The 15,713-nt window shown below is 36.5% G+C and overlaps 1 long non-coding RNA gene across 1 annotated transcript in view; it reads right to left on the minus strand.

The window, feature by feature from the left end:
* Positions 1–15,713, minus strand: part of LOC108313812 — an 84,480-nt gene that overhangs the window by 49,980 nt on the left and 18,787 nt on the right. Inside the window, exon 2 of the long non-coding RNA XR_001829239.1 lies at positions 1,278–1,380. This is a non-coding gene — a long non-coding RNA (uncharacterized LOC108313812). The remainder of the gene's footprint in view (positions 1–1,277; positions 1,381–15,713) is intronic.

Raw genomic sequence — 15,713 nt, forward strand, 5'->3', positions numbered from 1 at the left:
TAGAGCTCAAACATCATAGCTGTTTTAGTTCTGTTTCCTTCCTCCAAGATTGCTGATTTCCTGCCAGAGATGGACTTAATTTCCAGAGCCTTACAGTTTATGAACTTGGATGAAAATACAGAAGCACACTTTCCCCATAGACACATGAAGAAACCCCTCAGAGACTCTTCAAAAAATGCAAACACATGAAAAGCAATTTGATTCAGCAAGTTTACCATTAACAACACCTCCTTTGGGGACAGGAATGGTGTAGTGATAGTATAGGCTGTTAGAAAGAAGCTTAGAAACTGCCCTATGGAATAAAGAAAGCTAAAGGGAGAGAAATAAAAAGGGAGAAGAAAACTATATTTTAGTTTAGAATTTTTTTTTGAAATTTCTGTTTAATTATCATTATTATCTACAGAGATGATTAAAAGCATCAAACATTTCCAGGATAAAACCCAAGCACAACTGGAAAAGGCTTTATACTAAATTGGCATTTGATAATTTCTTAGAATAATCTGATGTAAAAGTTGTCTCCCTTTTATTTCAATTTAAGAATCCCTTTCATCTTTTACTCAATAGTCAATATCCTTTTAATTTCAATTCAATAACATTTACTGAATATCTAATATGTATGTAGTGTAGGCCCTGTGTCTCAGAAAAAAAAATACTGGGTTAGGGTTTTTAAAATAAGTTTTAAAAGAAGGTAAATATTTTAAAGCTTAAAATGTTTTTAAAAAATTTACTGTTCAAAATACTGAGCTATACTGAAAATCATAATAAATGGTCATTCTTCCAAATAAAATTCCCTTTATGATTATGGGACTTATATAAACTAAATGTGTGCAGAAGAAATTTCTTCAACTATATTGTAGGGATAATGTAATCTTTTCAGATATGCTGGTAGGGAATAATCACTACATTAGTGAAATGTTTGCTCAAGCCAGCATTGAAAAGAGACAGATTTCCCTTTATCAGCTTCTCAAAAATGACAACTAAAATGGTCAGTATTGGGACAGGATTAAAGTCTAAGTCTGTAAATTTTTAAATGCCACATTTTTGAAATAATCAGGTGTTTTGCTTTAAGTGTATTAAATTTAAGTGTATTAATATTTAATATAAATATTGAAATATAATTATTAATTTATTCAGCAGCAACAACCCAATCCTAATTTCAGCATTGTCTTAATAGAAAGCCTGGGTTTATGAATCCACAGGCTTTTTATTAAAATTCCAAGAGGTCAATAACAATCTTGTAATCAGAAAATATGCATAAAGGAGAACATGAGACTTACCAAGAAATGTAGCTGTAACAGCGCATGACAAAAGGCACATTTTGGAGACACGATTCAATTTCCTGCTTTTCAGCATCAGGTACTTTATCTGACCATCTGAAGGCTTTAGAAATAGGTGGAAAAAGGTGGGAGTCTTTAATATTAAGAGCTATGAAAGGTGAAAAACAGGCCCTGACAAACACAGCTAAGTACATCCATGTATTTCATAATAGAAACAGTTCCACTTTCATTCTCAATATTTCTAGTTGAATAATTGTCCACCACCCCAAGGATTCTTAACAAAAAACATTTTACCCTTTTGAGAGGAAGACAGCATTTGAGTTCATTTTGAAAGTTTCACATTTAGCTTTTAGCCAAAAATGAACCTTTGGTGGCTTTTGAATCCCTTTTATGTCTTAAAGCCTTAGAGAGAAGCCAAAGAGAAAGAGATCAGATCACGGCCTACCTCTTTCAGCCCTTGAGAATTCCCTTTCCAAGTAGTTTCTTAAATAGTGAGGCTGCATCAGAACCCCCAGTTCTTTTCCTTAGAAGTTATTAAATCAGCAGAAAGACCAACAATAATGGCACATGAAATGTAAGTTTTGTATAGGAAACAGACAGGCAGTCTACACTTTGTTATTCACTTGATAGACAGAGCCATTTTGACAGCCCTAACCTTGGAAACCACAGGTCCTGCTGAGCTCAGCAGGAGTCAAACGCTGAGTACCATCTGTCAAAGCTTTATTTTCCCCCCTCCTCATCCACGCCTTTACTATAAGATGCTAACAAGAGCCCTGAATGAAAGTAGCTAACTACAGTTAAACTTGTGTGCATTGTAACACTAATGTTGGGGTAAGAAACTCACTCCGGGAATCTACCAAATTTGAGTGAACAGAATTGAGTATTCTATGTCTTTTCTTAATTGTTATCAACAACATTGAAAAAGTGTGAAAAAGTGTTGGGGTTGAGAAACCCCATACTAACAACTAATACTCCAAAATAAGGAAATTGCACATCATGTTGTATGTTTTTGCCAATTCTGTAGCTAAAATGAATGGGTTGGAAAGTTCTCAACTCTAAGGATTTTTTTTCTTAATGTTGTTTAATTAAACATGTGCAAGAACAACAAATTCATTTCTTTCTAAAAAATAGAGATTTTGACGAGTTAAACTTGTGCTTTATAAAATAACTCATTCAATACAACGACTCTTTCCGTCTCTCTCTGGCATAATCAATTCTAAAACATTAACAGGCCTAATAATAATAAAATCAATTAAATCAAGTGTGGTATAGCTCATGCTGCACTTGTATAAAAGACAGTATATCAATTGAAACTTAAATGAGCTCACAAAGGCATTGCTTTCCACTAAGCACTACCAAAATGCTACATTTTTGAAGTACAAATTTATTTGCTTGCATTTAAAATTTTTATATATTTAATGAACAATTTAGATATCAATTTAAAAATCCTTCATTTGGAATATGATTTTTAGCACACAGTTTCTTAAAAAATGTAGAGAACATTTCTATAAACACAGATTAAAAAAATAGTAGGTTAGAATTAAAACACTGAATAAAGCTGAGCTAATTCTTTTTAGCAGAATTATTCATTATTTTAATTTTCAGTTATTCTACTACAAAGACTAATGTTTCATTTTTTCTAGTCTTTTTCCCAATTTTCCCAAATGCTCAAAATAGCTATAAAGTATTACATCATGAGAATAATACTATATATATGTACTAGATATACTATACTATAGCAAGTAATTATTTATTGTTTAGAGGTTAATAACATTGTCAAGAAGACACTGTGAAGTATTATTAAATTAATCAATTATTGTAGTCATACAAGTGTGTACTTTTTATCATTTTGCTGAATGTTCCATGTGTACATGTTTTGCAGGGATTTGAGAGACATTGTGTATAAACACCTGAAATCCTGTATGTGAAATATTTTTTATTAATTGCACATCCAGAGGTGATTTTGCTATTTAAAGTGACCAGGTGGTGATTTATTTGCGATGTGAAAACTAGCTAAGTCATAAATAATAGTTTCTAGTATCACAAGGTTGAATTTTGTCCATCAGTTTTGCAAGACGACTTTAGCTGTATATATGCGTGAATGCATCTGAAAGAAGTCTCAATAGGTACTATTTGAGTTGGGGCTTTGCCCCTTTTCCTAGTTTTCCTCATCTGCCCATCAGCCCAGGAGCAGCTGAGGAAGGAAGCTGCCTTTGCTGGCAGACAGGGTGCCTGATGGGTAAACACTTCTTCCACCAGTGTGCTTCTGCCTGAAATCCTTTCTTAAGGGGGCAGGACACAACTTTCACTGCATTGAGAGAAGATTCAAAGGCAAATGCCCCAGGGAGAGGAAACGCGTGGATCTAAATTAATCTTGCTGACAGTTATTCTGAAAGCAAAGAGAAGCAAAGGAGAGCAGGAGGGGAGGCACCTCCAGATGGAGAAGGGGCAAAGACAGGGGAGGCAAACTTGGCCTTCCTTAAGGTTTTACCTAAGGAGGGCTGCCTGACGTGTCCATGCATAACCTTCCTTTGCCTCATGCTTGTGTTAAACTTTTTTGATTGCCATTGTTATGCTTTTAGTTTTCAGAATCTCAGAGTTAGGGAAATATTAAAGGTCAGTTAGTCCAACTCTTCCTTACAGAGATGAAGAAACAGACCCAGACAAATCTACTCCGTGATTTATCCAAACCCTGATTTTTTTTTTTAAAGCCCCATCTCCTCCTCTGTAAAATAGGGGTGATAATATTACAGACCTCAGAGGATTTAATGAGCAATGTTGAAGCCTTTAGTGCAAGTCCTGAGCACAGAGAAAGTGCCCAATAATTGTTCATTTTCGTTATTACCATACATGAATTCACAATCAGACTTAGTGATAATTTATGGTAACTATATTAGGTCTCATGGTTACTAATTTGTTTTCATTTCCTGTTTATAAATTTTTTTTTTGTAAGGAGCTAACAGAAACAACAACTGCAGAAAATTTATAAAGCAATTACCTTATTCTATTTATCTTGATGAAATATGATGCATTTTGCAAATGGTTTTTTTCTAGAAGTGTACCTTTGTTTACACAGTTGGAATAATAACGTACTACAATTTTATATCCTGCTTTTCTTTTTGACATCATACCAGAATTTTTAATGTGGCTACCAATTCTTGGTGAATATCATTTTAAATGAGTAAATGTTCCATAATTTAATTAGCCATATCCTTATAACAGAGTTTGTTGGTTGCTTTCAGTTTTTCTTTTATAAATAATACTCCAATGTCTATTTCAGGATGTGTTTCTTTGGGTGTGTTTTTTTAGAAATTAGATTACAAATTAGAACTTGTATATTTTTGTTACTATTGCTACTTATTTCTAAATCATGGCCTCACTTTTCTATTTTTATTTCATTAATGTTGTTTTATAAATGTTCTTTTAAAAATTATTATTTTGTAGTGACAGGGTCTGGCTCTGTAGACCAGGCTGGTCTCCAACTTCTGGCCTCAGGCAATTCTCCCACCTCAGCCTCCAAAAGTGTAGGGGTTATAGGCGTGAGTTTCAGTGTCTGGCCTAATGTCTTTTGTTTTATTGGACATCCAATTGGTTTTTTTAAAGATGCGATTGTTTTCAAAGTGATAGGGGTAAGTAATGGCAGAACCAATACTTGAAGCCCTCTTTTTACTACCCCATAATAATAACGCCAACGGGAAAAACTTCCCAACATTAAGATGTGGAGGAATCATCCATTCCTTAGGGACTAGCTGAGGTAGCATAAAGTGTAGAAGTCTAGAAGTTGGGAGTTCTGAGTTCGAGTCCTATTACCACTAATAATGAACTATAACATAGATTCATTGATTCTTGCCCATATTTCCTGGAGCGTCTGAAGTTTAGAGAATGCACTGGAGTGCTCTTGAAGCAGTGTAAATCTCTGCAATGGAGGGCAGTGTCTCACTCTCTGAATCCTGAGCACTGAGTTGCTCTAAGAGGCTGTCGTATAGCGCTTCTTAAACTTGATCTTGTTACATTCTGGATCTCGTTAAATTCTGTTTCAGTAGTTTTGGGGTGGGCCTGAGATTTTGCATTTTTAAAAAGGTCCCAAGTAATCCTGATGATGCTGCTGGTTCACGGACCCGCTTTTAGAAGCAGCCACCTTGAGTATCAGTGGTCGTTCATTTGCACGGTTGACTGTCCCCATGGTATAGAGCACCCTTAATCACAGAGCAATTTTAATCAGTGGATAAAGGATGGGAATTAATAGTAGTTGGCCAGATGCTCCTGAAGTGGTGTCTAATATGCAGGAGTATGTGAATATTGTGACCTGTTTGTGAAGGAAGTATTATGTGATCTGTTTCCTCTTTGTTGCTGGAGAGCCTCTGAACCTAGGAATGTCTCTTTTCCTGAGATGTGGGAGGAAGTGGAAAGCAGCCACCTGGAATAATTGAGTAATATGGAAAAGCACTGGCTTTTTATTATCATTTCCCTTATCTGAACACAAACCCAAGAATGACCTTTTCCATTCTTATTTTATATTATCAGAGATTCCAACCAAGGTCGCTTAAAAGCTGACCAAGAAAATTTGCCAGAAGCACCTTACAAGCCATAATACTTTGTTGCAAATCTTTCCAAACATCTACTGCGTGAAAAGGAGCAAAAATCCTGCAAGGGCTAAGGGCAGGAGGGCAACTTGGAAGTGGGATATCTCGGCACAGCTCTGTGGAGGCCCTTTCTCTGAGCACAGGCGTCCCCAGGAGGCCCCAGCACCTGTTCTTACATATTCCTGCTGGCTTCTGTTGTTTGCAGTTGCTGTCAAAGGCATCCCAGGAGAGGGCTGGGACAAGCCTTGTCAGGGAACAAGAAAAGCTGGGAGTGTGGCGGTTGGTCTCACAAATGTGAGGATGTTCACCATCCCAGTAGGGACTCTCATTTCCCTTTCACATCTCCACACACCTGATGTCAAAAGGAAATCCTTTGAGTTTAGGAACTGTGGCAGAGAACAGTCTTTTCAAACTCAGGTGACATTGATAGCCTAGTTTCATTTTTCTAAAACTGAAATGTCATGAGTGGGATTTGGAACTCTATCATTGCGTCCTGTGGAGTTATTGTCTAGAGAGGTGGGTGGTACATTTTAAGAGGAAAGAAAGAATCCTAAGTTAGGAGTAGAAGAAAAGTAGTTTGTGCATTAGGCCTAAGCTTTGAAAGGCTACTTTCAAGGAAATAGTTGAAGGGAGAATATGATAAATGTCCTTTTATTTTTGCTCTGAAGATATACTTGGTAGAATTGCTACATACAGTTCCTTAATTTGATAGGACAAGTGGTTCTGCTCTTAATTGTCACCATAAGCTTGCATTTTAGGATGCTTGAACAGTTTTTAATATAAAAATGTTAAAAGACATGGCTTTTAACATTTTTTGGTATTGTCTTATTATAGGCAGAAGAGAAATAGGATTCTTTTATCTCTTGTTTATGGGTCATCAAAGTCTCAGTTTAAAATTTAAAAGTCAGAAAATGGCTTCTGAAATACAGAGAACTACCTTTCAGGGAATGTTTAGCCTGCAGATCCTATGTGACTAAACCACTAAAATAAAGGTGCATTTTTAATATGCTAAAAAGATAGGTTTGAATTAAAAATCTCTTTCTTTAGCATGAACACCCATTCTTCCTAGTAGCTTTAGCACAAAATAAAATCACAGTCTGGGTTTCAGAATAAACTTGTTTATCAAAGACATAATAACTATTCTGTTCCTGAGTTTTCTTCACTCAAAATATTAATATTACTAAGTTGAGTTTTGATTGTGATAAAAAATGTTTGAGCCACTCAGTTTTGAAGCTCTTAAAAATTTAAATTGCAGAAAAACAATAATCCAAGCTATCTTTGAAATGATCTTCTTCTTTTGACCAAGTATAATAATTAAGTTTTGTCTAAAATGATACTTATTATTTTAGTCCATTTAAGGTTCTATATGTAGTATAATATAGAATAATCTCTTCTATAGATAATTTTTTTAAGACAACTATAAAATGATGTTTTTAACATTAACTTCAGGTCATTTGGCTACCAAATAAGTCATTATTTTCCTTTGTGGCTTTTTTTTTTCTTTTTTTCTTTTTTGTTTTGAGGCAGAGTCTTGCTCTGTTGCCAGGCTGGAGTGTAGTGGCGTGATCTCAGCTCACTGCAACCTCTGCCTCCTGGGTTCAAGTGATTCTCCTGCCTCAGCTTCCTGGTAGCTGGGAATACAGGGATGTACCACCATGCCCAGCTAATTTTTATATTTTTAGTAGAGACAGGGTTTTACCATGTTGGCCAGGATGGTCTCAATCTTTTGACCTCGCGATCCACCCGCCTTTTGGCTTCCCAAAATACTGGGATTACAGGCATGAGCCACTGTGCTCGGCGCCTTTCTAGTTTTAAATTCTGTTGTATTTCTTATTACAATTATGATATATTAATGTAAATTGCAAGCATATGATTTTACAATGACTGTCAATTGTTAAATAAATGGAACAAGAGTTTAAAAAGTGTTTTCCAAAACAGTATGATTCACAAGTAAAGAAATCTGATTTTAAAATGGCTAGTTTTAGCTGTTGTAGAATCTTGGAAAAAATCTATAATGCAAAGTTCAGAAAAAAGATATCTGGTCATCTTCTCTCATCTGAGACAGCTGAAAATGCTTAGGATTAAAGCTGTCAACCTAAAGACAGATGTACTTTCATACTCTTAACACATAGAGGAATGCCTTCTGCCAGAGGAAATTCTACTAAGTGTTTTGTAAGCCCTCTTAATGAAGGACATTGCCTGCTTCGGCTATTTAGTGGGTGACCTCTCTGCAAGCTTGGTTCTTACTCTGATATTCTTGCTTAGCAGTGAAAGGGGGAGCTCTCCAAGCTTGAGATGGTTAGAGGCATTGTCAGAGAAAAGGTAAAATTACTATTCTCATAAAGGGGACATAAATTGCAAGCCATTCTTCCAACTGAGTCCTTCCCTCAGTGTCCCTCTCACCCTTTTTAAACTCAGTAGTGGGATACTGACTCCAAAGAGGAACACTATCACTTCGGGGAAGGGTCCATATGTTGGAGCATCAGAGAGACTGCTAGTTAGAAGCTCAGCTCTTGGGGGAGAGGTGCCTTCGGTGTTGAATGTCAGTAAAGAAACATCTCTACTTGGATATTCAGGCAAACTTCAAATGAGCTTTTATATTCTATTTTGGAGGGGCTCTGAAAAGGAACAAATCTTTCTCTGGAGAAAATATTGCCCAAAGATAAACTCCAGTGGAAACTGGTCAAACCAAATTTAGGTTTTTTTTTTAGGTAAAAGTAAAAATAACAATAACATTGTGTTTTATAAACTTGTATTTTTTTAACATTCTGAAAGTGTACATATTCATTTATAAGCTCATGAAGTAATTGGCTTATAGAAACCTTGAAACATGCTCTGTCAGAGTAAAATCCTGTTTCACTGTATTTATTCAGCTTATAGATGGATTTCTCTTACACTATCCTTCCTGGCAATGTGTATATTGCTTATTTGTATATACTTTATGGGGTTAAGCACTTCTGGTACATTTTTCATGTCAGACAACCTACGGAAGCTAGTAGGAGTATGGTACGATTAAGTTTATAGGTCATGAGATAAATTTACATGGAGAGGCAAGTTTCCAGCTTCAAGCAAATGACTTATCTGTAATTTGATGCAAGTAAAATGACTGACCTTTCAAATGTTTGTTGGGCTTCAAGTGTCTAGAACAATCAATATGTACATTATTGTTTATATTTTATGCTCCTGATCCCATTAATGTATGCTTATGGAATGCTGGGACACCATTAGTTTCTGATACTTCTGAAGTATTGGGTGGCATTCATCAAACAGAAAGGCAGCACATATTGACTTGTGACAGTTTTTGCATTTCTTAAGCTCAATGTTTCATAAGCTGCTTATTCAGTTTTGGTAAGCAAGGCTTTTATTGCTCCAAAGCCTCCTCAACTAAATAATAATGAACCAATTTGCTTAAAACGAATCTTTAACTTGCAGACTGATTAATTTCTCCATTGTGAGCATGAGAAGATGTGTTCTTAGGCAGGAGAGATCAGAGAAGTGTGGTGGAGTAATTGCTGGGTGTGGAAATTGGAAGAATGATTGATGCTGTTTCTAACTGTGTGACCACGGACAGGTCTCTAAGTATTTCTGAACCTCTGGTTCCCCAATTGTAAAAGGGGGTCAGGTGGACCAGATAATCACCAAGATCCTTTTCTGCTTGGACATTCAATGGATAATGGAATATCAATAGACAAACACATGAGCAGCAGTGCAGCCCTACCAGTAAGTGTGAGACTGAGAAGTGGGGAAATCCTTTGATCACTTTACCCCCATCCCAGGAAAAGATTTAAGGGAAATCTGTATTCTTTCCTATTTGCCTAGAGTATATTGGACTTACTCTGGGTCTCTGGGAGAAAGATATCTGGGAAGTATGCACACCCGTGCATGCACACATACAAACACACACACACTACACTTAGGCCACTCTCTTTCTCTACTTCCCATTCCACACACCTAATACGCATCCCATGCAAAGGTGCTTAAATTAAAAAGTGCCATTTGTTATTGGGGTGGAACAGGAACTCAGTTGTTCACTGAACAGACAGGAAACAGTTACTCACTTCTGTATTAATTAACTTTCCCTTTCGAGGGTTTTATTATTGGAGAGTCTAATGACTTAAAATTAACCATCCAGAGTCCAATTAAAAATCATGAATTGAAGAATTGCTTTCTAAATTCTCTGTGTTATTGACAAGTTGCTGCATCATTGAAGCTATAAGGCGTGCCATCCATTATTAACTTTGATGGCATTAAAAGAGATAAATTAGATCTTTTAAGCAGAAATGAGTTCTCATAAAGACTGCTCTTCTAAAGTGCACACGGTCTCAATTTTCTCTGAATTTCAGCCCACTTATTTGAACTTATTCTTGTTTCACTTAGATTTTATTGATCGTTTAGTAAACATTAACTGATGATAGATGCTTCTTAATATGAGCAGATAATAGATAATCAATGTGTAATACAACTTAAGTGATAAAATACTTTTGCCAGGAATATACAATCTGCCATAAGGGCCGGAAATGCCTGCATTTAAAAAAATTAAAACGTACAATGAAAATTTTAGAAAGGAAAACTATCTCTTCAATGTATGAAAAGTTAAATTTACTCTCAAGAAAATGGAAATGGATAGCAAATATATAAATAAAACATGCTATTTCTAAGGCACATTTAAGATATATACATTTAGAAATAAGTAAGTGTTCTTTCAACAGTTGTAGTTTGCATTAGGATAAGGGCAAAAGGCAATAATAAACATATGATTTAAAATGCATTCAAAATTTGAACTCAATAATGGCCTTATTACAGAGGCAAAACATTCTTACCTTGGCTTTTGTGAAATTCCTTATTCTTACTATTATTTACTTCTTCAACTGAAAACAGTCTTTTGTTTCATAATCAGAATCTTATTTTTCTGACATTGTAAGTATGAATTTACTGTTAGCTCCAGTATCTGCTATGTAACACATGTTAGGCTGGGGGTAAAAATGACTTACACAAGTTTCTAATACTTCAGAATGGACCCACCCTTTATTGCACAATCTCTTTTGTGTGTCTCATTATTGAGTAGAGTTATGCTGTTCTTTGAAGGCTGGGAATTACCAGGATAGTGTTTTGACTATTTGTCTCTTTAGCAAAACTGTTGCCATCTTTGACCTTTCAAAAATGTTTATGACAAGGTGTCTGCTGTTAATTGCATGCAGGAAGGAATGAAAAGCCTCCCAGTTGAATCTCATATTTACCAGAAGAAGAATTTTATTTATTTATTTATTTATTTATTTATTGGTAGAATCTGAGTCTTAAGAGGAGACTGGTTTTGGTTGTTGTTTTTGCTTTAACATAGCAATGTAGCCTGAGAAAGTTACTATTCTCTAATTAGCAGATCCATTAATAGGATAAAAAAAAAAGAAAGGATATGGCTTTATATAAAATATATTGTAGCTCCACTGGCCTAGATCCATTTCTCACCTCTAGTGAAAATGTAGTTCAATAGAGCTATAAAATTGCAGGACTGGAAAGGTCCTTAAAGATCATATAATCATATCAACAGATGCAGAAAAAGCTCTTAATTAATGCCAGACACTGTTCTATATACGTATAGAAAGCACTTATTAATTCATTTAACCCTTAGAGCAACCTTATGAGGCATGTACATTTTATTATTATTTCAATTTTCCTTTCTTTTATAGACAAGGAAATTGAGGCACAAGGAGATGATGTAATTCCCTATAGCTAATTAGTGTCATAGTAAGGAAATGAACCCAGGTGGTCTGGCGGTAGACAGTCTCCTTTGTCCTTCATACCCTGCTTCCTAGTCACTATGCCTATTTGATTTTCCTTGTAGCATTTTTTGCTAGTTGAAATGATCCAACTCATTTTTTCCTTCACTTATTATCTGTCTATGTCCCCTCTGCCCTGTTAGACTCTAAGGTCCAGGAGAGCAAGAACTCTTGCTCACTGCCATTTCCACTCAGGTCTGGAGTAATGGTGCATGCAGTAGTTTCTTAATAAATACTGAATGAATGAATGAATTCGAGAAAATGCAGTAGAGACAGTGAGAATGGAAGAGGCTGCAGGATGGCTCCCTAGTGAATGTGGTGGGAGAATCATCTTACCAGCAGAAACCTGACTGATGAGAATAGAAATAAGGGAAGGGAGACATCAAGAGTGGGCTCAGTTTTCTAGAAGGGTGACAGCAAGGAAAGCAGGGGCAGGAGAAATACCAATTATGGTTTTATGCTTTCATCAGAAAACTTAACAGAAAACTTCCTCTTTTGCAATGGAAGAATGCCCCCTTGCTGCTCTTTAATGATTATTGTTATGTGAAGACTCATCTCTGGCTAATTTTCTCAATGATTTGATCTGCTTAAACACCAAAGTAATGGTTTGACCACAGAATTGTCATCAGCCATTATGCATTTCACCCGGGGTGCACTCCTGGGCAGTAATTTCCCAGGATCATCCTTGGGGGAGCAGGACTTTCCTCATTAATTTCTGTGGAGTCAGAAAACCTGTGAAATACCAGCAAATTGCCTTTGAATCCAAGGAAACACGTCCTCTGTCTTTTTCTACACACTCTTTGAAGTTGCCATTAGCATTGTAATTTCTTTTCCTGGACATTACACCAGGATAGAGAACTTAGAAAGAAAGAGTGAGTGTCGATATGGGTGGCGCTGAAGCACCCCACTGTAGTCTATGTCCTGCAAGGCCAACCAGAAATATTTCCATGACATAGTACTGGTTCTTGCAGTGTGGCATATGCAGCCCCTCATAACCCTATAGCATTTCCTACCATATAAAGGAAGGTAATGCCAGAAATTTCACATTTAAAAGCTAAACCCTTTTAAGGTAGTTTTGGTTAGCTCTCCCTCTGGTTTCTCTCATTAGGTGCTTGTATGAAATTGCAGTGGAAGGAACATCTTGTTTTTACAGAGACTCTATTTTGAAACCAGATACTGCTACTATTTCAGGGAAGAAAACATTGCTCTCTTTTAAAATGTAGCAACACGTGTTGTCTCTTTGTCAGCATCAATTACAAATCAAGATTCTCTTCTGAATTCTTTTTGTAGTCTGTGTTCTCTTCTTCATCATTTAGAAATGTTAATAATTCAAGTAGAGCCAGTATTATCAATCAGTCAATAAATATGAAGATTTAAAGTTCAAATTTTGTACACAGCACTACTTGGCCCAGTGTTTCTCAAAAGAGGTGCTTTGAGCATTTGGGGACAGGCAAGTCTTCCCTATGAGAAACTTCCCCAGACATTGCAGGATGTTGAGCTTCCTTGGTCCTGGGTCACAACTTTCAGTAGTACCTGCCAGTTGCCAGATGATCCAAAACATCCTCATGTGTTTGCAACAGACCTGTAAGAGGAAGTACTATTTCCCTTGGCCATGACCTGGCTCAGGGATCATAAACACAAATGCTTATGATGCCAGAGGCCAGCCAGATAACATAAATTTGTTAATCTGCCTCAGTGTAAGGCAATTTGGAATGGTATGCCCTGTGCTTGCTGGCAAAATGTGCATGATTTGTTTGGAGGCATTCAAGATCAAAGTTGTAATAAACACTATTCTGGTCAACAAAATTCTCCTTTCTACCAAATTTGCTTTCCAGCCATCAGGCTTCCACCCCACTCCAGCTCCTGTCTATCACTCCGGCCCATCTATCCTCTCTCCACTTTGTATGCAGTGATTTAGCTACACTGACTCAGCACATAGGAGGCTTGCCTTAAATGCCAGTTGAATAAATGAATAAATGAAAATTATTCTAGGCCTTTAACCAATTTGTGAGAAGTTTATAAGAGGAGCATTGATGATTAAAATTTCCCCTTACGCCACAGCTCCTGTGGGTTTTTAGGTGGGATCCCTGGGTTTCTTCTAAGTCCTCTCCTGGCATATGAATCAAGGCTTATCTTTAGTTACCTGCGTCTGTTGCATTTGTCCAGTGGTGCACTGGTTTTGATGCACAATATGTATAATTTAAACCTTAGACTGTGAAAACTTGCCTCACAAACTCTCATCACTGTGCTTTGCCCAGGGATGTGCTGCTTTCTCAGAAATGTCAGGGAGTGGTGGCCTGAGATTCCTTTACACTAGTAATGTGCTCTATTTCTTCTAGTTCATGGCAGGGGACAAGGAATTGCTCCTACCCCAAGGTGATCTGGCCTTATTGGTACTAGAAAGTGATTTTAGTGGAACTAAGAACTCTTCCTATTTCAAAGTAAAGACGTCTCCAAGTGTCCCCTGAATTCGTCCTCCCTTTCTTCCTTTCTCTCTCTCAAGTAATTTTAACCTGTTCCCTTGGGTTGGAACGCTCCATGAAAAATAAATTTTTCTGATTTTCCACCCTCTTCTTGTGATCTTATTTGACCATATAACCCCAAAACAGAGCAGGAAATGTGGTATTTGAAAGTAACAGAGTAAACTTCTCCTCCAAACCCAGGGGCGTAAGCAACTGGGTATCCAGAATTTTATGTAGAAAATCTTTTTTACTAATGAGTCAAAAGTTCCCAGATGCTCACAACATAACTCTTTTTTCCCCCTTAATATTATTATTTCCTGACAATGTTTTAAACATAAAGAAATGTTGTTAATTCACACACCCTTTTTTCTCCTTTCCCTTCCATGGTCTGCGTGTATTGGTTTGGTTGGTTTTGAAGGAGAACACACGCTTGACCAGCCTTCTGGTTTCCCACAGCCAGTATGCACATGTCCAGGGTGTTCCCCTGTGATTTTCAAGGCCTGGTTTTCTTCTGATAAGGTCAGCAGCACACACAGCTTATCCACATCTGCTGTGTTCCTTGAGGTCAATCAAAATATTTTTCCTTATGGAACTAATGGGAATCTCCCAGAGAGAAACAATTATTGCATGTGAAAAATCTATTGATTTACATTGCATGGTTCACCTACTATTTAGGATTCAGGGACACTTTTTGAAATTGGGAGATCAATTCAGAGGATTCAGAAGGAGGAGTTACTAGTGAATATATTCACTAGTATATTTCTGAGTATTTACTGGTACTGCTATTAGAAATGCAGAATGCTGAATTCAGTTGCCACAAATTGTCAAGAATGTAAGTCATCCAGCATTATTGATTTCATTGGTTGAATTATAAATCCATGATAATAGTGTTGGACACAATTACAGATTAAAAAACAATCAGCAGAATTGTGAGTTCTCTCATTCATGTGATTTCCCACTTCTCTTTTTTCTTTGCTTTAACTGTGAGGCCCATTTTCTATGACTCCTGGTGCTGATTTGGATGGAAATACAAGGAGCATATGACTCCATATTGCAGAAGGCAAGGGCACTGGGTTTCCAGTTATTGAGATTTACTTCTCATGTGGTCCATGTTGAAATTTTCAAAAGAAATGTGGGAACATGACAACATTTTATATGTTGTCATCTGGATCCAGGGATCAAACAAATAGTTAAAAACCTTCAATAAACTATCTACCCTTTGGCTCTTTGTTTCAATATACTTTTGCCACAAAATATTTTTTCCACAGTTGCAAGCCAATTAACTGGAGTCCTAGACCCTTACCCTCCTTTAGGAATTAGATGACCTGCCTCTAAATCCCAGTCGCAACCCTTATCAGCTGTCTATCTCTTTGTTCTGGGTTTATGCCTGTGGAATATGAAAGATAATAACCATTTCATGATCATCTTGTGAAAAATAAATAAAATCACTCACAAAATATCTAGCATAATTGACACCACACAGTAGATCCTTAAAACATTAGTCAAATTTGTATCTTTACATTCTGGAAAGTCTAATAAGTAATGAAGTAACCTAAATGCTGAATAAGATGCTGAATTATAATTTTTTAAGGAAAATATTTGGATGCAAGCTTTTTT

The sequence above is a fragment of the Cebus imitator genome, unplaced genomic scaffold (genome assembly GCF_001604975.1).
Source record: "Cebus imitator isolate Cc_AM_T3 unplaced genomic scaffold, Cebus_imitator-1.0 Scaffold143, whole genome shotgun sequence".
Taxonomy (NCBI): Eukaryota; Metazoa; Chordata; class Mammalia; order Primates; family Cebidae; genus Cebus; species Cebus imitator.